Raw genomic sequence first — 6,001 nt, forward strand, 5'->3', positions numbered from 1 at the left:
CTGGGGAGGAATGTTGTACTTCCGGTCTGAATAAAGAATATGGCAGTAAGCTCTTTGCAGAGTCTATGTCCCAGGACTAGCCTAAGGGACCCAGCTGGAAGGCCAGCCTCGCTCCGTTGTGATGAGCCTGCAGACTTTGCTGTTTCCTTGCAGGGAGACCTTGGGCAAATGACGTGCCCTGTCAGAGCCTCTGCTGTTTCCTTGCAGGGAGACCTTGGGCAAATGACGTGCCCTGTCAGAGCCTCAGTTTTCACATCTCTAAAACGGAGACAGTAAGCCCCACCTGGCCTACCTCAAAGAGCAATCGGGAGTCTCTGAAATAGAGTGGAAGTGCTTTGCCAAGTGTGAGGGCTGGGCCTCCTATGGGGGATGGTGTTGTCCCCCGATCCCATCAGGAAAGGGGCTGCTTGGGTCTCAGACCTGGAGTTTGCCATTCTGACTCACAGAGAGGCCATACCCCCTCCCCGAGCTTCCCTTGGGCCCAAGTACTGCTGAGACATGCCTTGCTGTGCGGGCACAGGGCCTGCTCCTCCTACCTGGACAGACTGGATGGACCTTTGTGCACAGATCAGAAGTTTGGATAATCTGCCCCAAATGACAGAACCTCTGCACTCTGCCCGGGTCCCTGATGCACCCAGGAGTCAGACGGAGAGTAGAGTCAGGAAGCCTGGGTCTTAGTCCTGCATTCTCTCTGATTTGCTGCAGAACCTTGCCATCCATCCAGTCCCTCTGGGCCTCAGCTTTCTGACCTGTAAATTGGGGGCAGCGACCTAGCTCTGCCCTCAGGCATACAATACACCAGAATCAGACTGTGCCCCCCGAAAAGTGAGCATGCTTTGTACACTTAGACGTGGCTGGAGCCCATGAATGTTATCACGGACGCCTAGTCTCCAGCAAGCTCTAGATGGAAGAAGGCTAAGGGCTGGGGGAGCAAAAGAGTCCGTTAACAGACTGTGGGGCTGGGCGCGTGTTTATATAAACACCACCTCCATAGCTGGAGGGAGGGGACAGCAGCTTCCCAGCTGTCTCTCTGATTCCCCTGAGGACATCCACTGGGTACAGCCTCGGCTGGTCTGGCCTCAGATGTGACCTCCCCTCCCTGGCCATATACCACCTTATTCCATCCCCTCCTGGGGTTCATTCCACATCCTCTGTTGCAGACCCCCTCAAGTTGCGAACATCCCCGCTGCCTCGCTCTAGCCTCCAGGCCACCTCTCATGAGCCAGAGGAAGGGTTGACTGCTCCTCTCCCCCAACCCTCTGGGGTCATGGAAGCCCTAGGCTAGGCAGAGGACTCTTCTTCTAGACCTCTTGCAGCCATTTCTCATGGTCTGGCAACATGAGGGTCACGGACGCGATCGCAGATGTCCAGGCTTCCAGGTGGAATAAAAAAGGCTCACGTCCACTCTGCTCTGGGCTCCTTGTGTAAGCCCAGCTTCCCCAAAGAAACAGAACTGTGTGTACATTTCTTTTCCTTATTACAAGGCATTGGCCCTCATGGTTATGGAGGCTGAGAAGCCCTGTGACCGGAGGGGTCAAGCCAAAGACCCAGGAAAACAGACGGCCTGGGCTCCGATCTGAGTCTGAAGACAAGACGAGACCAAAGTCCCAGCTCAGAGACAGGCAGAGAGCCAGTTCTCTGTTCCCCCACCTTTCTGTTCCACGCAGGCCTCACATTCACCCACACTGGGTAGAGCAATCTGCTTTGCTCAGTCTACCGTTCAAAGGTTGAACTCCTCCAGTAACACCTCTCAGAAGCACCCGTAATAATGCTCAGCCAAATACCTGGCCCCCCGTGGCCCCAGTCAAGTTAACATAAAATTAACCACCACAATCCCTGTCCCCTTTCCCATCACATAACTCCCTTGCCCCAGAAGCCTCTAGAAACAGGGTTTGGCCAACCAGAAGAGCCTCAGGTGACCAGAACGTCTCAGGTTCAGCACAGATTTAAAGTTGAATGTGGGTGGGATGGGGGGGCAGCAACCTTTCCTCCCTAGGGATTTATGTGTTCCCCCCCAAGAACTATTTTATTTCCTTACCTTATATCTGCAGTGCAAAGAAGTCACTTAAGAATCCCTACCAGCTGTGTGTCCTTGGGCAAGTGACGTGTGCCCTTTGCAGCAACAATTTGTGGTCTCTCAGGGTTTCTGTGACAATTAAATGAGTTAGTACAGTTTGGCACACGGCAAGCATTCAGCAAGCGTCGGAAAAAAAGCCGTTTTCCCACCTCTCCCTTCTACCTCTTTCTACTTGTGATCTGAAGCAGCTATCCTGACCCCAGACTCTGTCCTAGGAGTTCTTAAACCAGTGTGCCAGAGGCCAAGGAACTCTCAAGAGAGCGTGCAAATTGTGTGTGTCTGCCTGTGTGTTTATTTTTCCCAGGCAGAGCGTCCATTGCTTTCATCAGCTTTCAAAGAGCTCTCTGCCGCTGAAAATAATAATAGTAATAATAAAGAATCCCTGTTAGACATCCCTGAGTCAGACCCTGACAGGCTCCTAGTCGAACTGTGTGGACTAGAAACTTGAGAAAAGTTGGGTGGTAACTTTTTTTTCCTAACGTTTATTCATTTTTTTTTTTATTTTTTTAACGTTTATTTATTTTTGAGACAGAGAGAGATAGAGCATGAACAGGGGAGGGTCAGAGAGAGGGAGACACAGAATCTGAAACAGGCTCCAGGCTCTGAGCTGTCAGCACAGAGCCCGACGCGGGGCTCGAACTCACAGACTGCGAGATCATGACGTGAGCCGAAGTCGGCCACTCAACAGACTGAGCCACCCAGGCACCTTGCACGATAACTTTTTTAAGGTAAAATCATGCAAATAGAAAATGAACAAGTGTCAAAGTTTCATTTAACTCGCTGATGAGGGAGCCAGGAGGACGTCATAGCGTCTCCAAGGAGAACTAAAAGAACAGACTAAAAGAACATTGCAGGGGCAATCAGGAAGGCTGAAATGAATGACACATCAAGACGGAAAGCGACCATCGCCATCAGGACATTATCAATTCTATCTCCGCCAATCCATGTGTCTTTCTACGGACAAGGAGCATTTGCCTTAACATCAAGTGTCTACAATTCAAAGAGTTGGAAAGGAAACTCAAACACGAGGAAAGTTTGCAGATACCCCGGAGAGTGTGCTGGACTGAAGACAGTCATTGTTTCATGCCCGTTTCAAAGTATCGCGAGATTTTTTTCCCCACCTAACGGTACTGAAATCTCTGAATCTCACCTTCCTCGTCCATTAAATCAATGGGATAAGAAGACCTGCCTCAGAAGATAGCAGAGGGGTTATATTAGAGGGTGCTTGTAAAGTGTTTTGTGATTGTCAAACACTTTATGAATGTAGGAAATTATTTTTCACTGCTTTGCAAACTTCTCTGGAACTCAAGTGTAAAAGTCTGTTTCTAGAAACTGTTTCGAAACATGGTAACATTTCTTTAATATCCATTGACCTTTTTATAGTTCAGTTTTTAAGAAGGTTAAACAAGCCATGGAAAATGAGCAAAGAGCAGAAATAAGAGATTCATAGGGAAAAAACATACAAATGGGTACTAAACACGTAAGAATATGCTCCACCTCATCCATAATTTAAAAATGCAAATAAAACAGTAATGAAATACATTTTCTTTTCCTTTCAGATCGGCAAATATCTAGTGTTGGTAGGGGGTTGATATATACACTCGCTCCCACACGTAAGGAAGTATGAATTAGTAAATCATTTGGGAAGATAGCTTGACAAATATTAATATTCTAAACGCAAATCCCTTTGACCCATAATCGTATTTGCGAGAACTTATCTGATAAATACACATGTGCATAAATACCGTATATAGGAATGTTCACCACAGCTTTGAGATCGCAAAAACCAGAAGCCACCCACGTAGGATACTGGCTGAGCCATTTGCAATACATTCATCCAGCTATTAAAAATAATGAGGGAGATTGAAATGCACCTCATGGGAAATTGCCATTAGTCATGTCATTAAGTGGAAAAAGCAAGCTGCTGAAGGGCATCATGATCTCATTTGAGTAAGAAAAGGATAATGATGGCCTTATATATAAAAACATCACCTAGATACTGATCATTTCTGCACACGTTAGCTTTCGCTCCATAACAAATCACTCCAAAACTTGGTGGCTTGAAACAACAATTTTTTTGACTCCTGACTCTGGTTCAACCAGGTTCGTCATCTGATCTGGGCTGACCAGGCCATCTCAGACAGGCTTGCACACGCGCCTGGGGTCAGCTGGCCAGTGGGATGACCTCATTCCCACACAGGTCTGGGTCTAGCAGGCTGTCAGCTGGGTGACCGGGCCATGTGTCCCTCACTGGGCTTCCGTGTATAGCAGTCACAGGATCCAAAGGCTCTTGAGGTTTGGGCTCAGAATTCACAGGTCACTTCTGCTGCCTTCTATCAGTCAAAGCAGATCACAAGACCAGCCCAGATTCGAGGGGTGGAAAACAGACTCCTCTTGATGGGGAAGAGCTTCAAAATGTGTCTACACTCTACCATAACCCCCAAATGGAGAGCTCATCAGACCTCTGCCCTGAACTCTCTGGGCACCTCCACCTGAACGTGTAATAGAGATCTTGAGCTTAACTTGTCTAAAACCAAACTCTAGGGGCGCCTGGGTGGCTCAGTCACTTAAGCTTCTGACTTCAGTTCAGGTCATGACCTCACGGTCTGTGAGTTCGAGCCTTACGTCAGGCTCTGTGCTGACAGCTCAGAGCCTGGAGCCTGCTTCGGATTCTGTGTCTCCTCTCTCTGTGCCCTCCCCCACTCACATTTGGTCTCTATCTCTCAAAAATAAACATTAAGAAATGTTTTAAATAAATAAAATAAAAAATTAAACCAAATTCTATTTCTACCCACACCAAACCTGCTTTTTTCTTAGCCCTCCTTGTCTCAGCAATGGCAACAGCTTCCCACTAGTCACTCAGGATAGGGTCCTGAGAGCGATTTCGGCAACTACCTTTTCTAATGGGGCAGAAACTCCAGCGTTGGGCTCCCCCTCCTTGATGTCAGCCACAGGCATCCCCCCACTGCCCCACTGTGTTCACCGACCCACACCCGCGCTCCATTCCCCACTCGGCACCCAGAGATCCCGGGAGAACATGAGTCAGCTCACAACTCTCAAAACCCTTCAGGTCTTTCTGTCCCGCTGGGAAAATGGTCAAAGTCCCCCTGGCCAACATGAAAGGTCCCGTCCCCTGCTTCTTTTCCCAGAGCTTTCTGTTCTAGCCACCTTGGCCTCCCACCAGCTGCTGCTCCAAGGAGCCAACTACAACCTGCCCCCGGGCTTTTGCACTTACTGTCACTCTGCCTGAAACATCCTTCTCCAACTATCTGCCTCCCAGTCTCCACTGACAAGGCGCCCACACTCCACCCCCACCTGACCATGTGTCTACAATAGCATACATGTCTAGTCACTGTGTGGCCCCTTGCCCCATTTTATTAGTATCATAGCGCTTATCAACACCTGAAATATTATACATTCGTTTATTTATTGTCTATCTCCTGACAGACAGTGAAAGCCCCATCGGGTCAGGGATCTCCACTTATTTGTACATTGCCATCTTCCCAGGAATCAAAACAGGGCTTGTCACACCATAGGCACTCAGTACTTGTTACACATGCATGAATATGCACACTCCACACACACACACACACACACACACACACACACCTGTATTTGCCTAGAAAGTTCCTGGACAGACACACAAAAAACGTGACAGCAATTGCCTTCCAGAAAATGGGCTGGTGGCATCACATGATGGTGAGAGAAATGTTTGTTTTCCCCGCTGCCCTGCAGTGTTTGGATGTTTGAACTATTTGTCATAAGTACAGAATTTTATACAGCAAAATGTTAATGAAAAAAACAGAATGAATGCTTTTTCTTACTTTTCTTGTGCGTTATGATTTCCATTCTGTTATCAAAGAAGATGTTTTTCTGCCTCTTCTGGTGCTGGAGGGATCTCCTAAGGGGACGGGAGGTCACCCA

This window comes from Panthera leo, chromosome B4 (assembly GCF_018350215.1).
Source record: "Panthera leo isolate Ple1 chromosome B4, P.leo_Ple1_pat1.1, whole genome shotgun sequence".
Classification (NCBI taxonomy): domain Eukaryota; kingdom Metazoa; phylum Chordata; class Mammalia; order Carnivora; family Felidae; genus Panthera; species Panthera leo.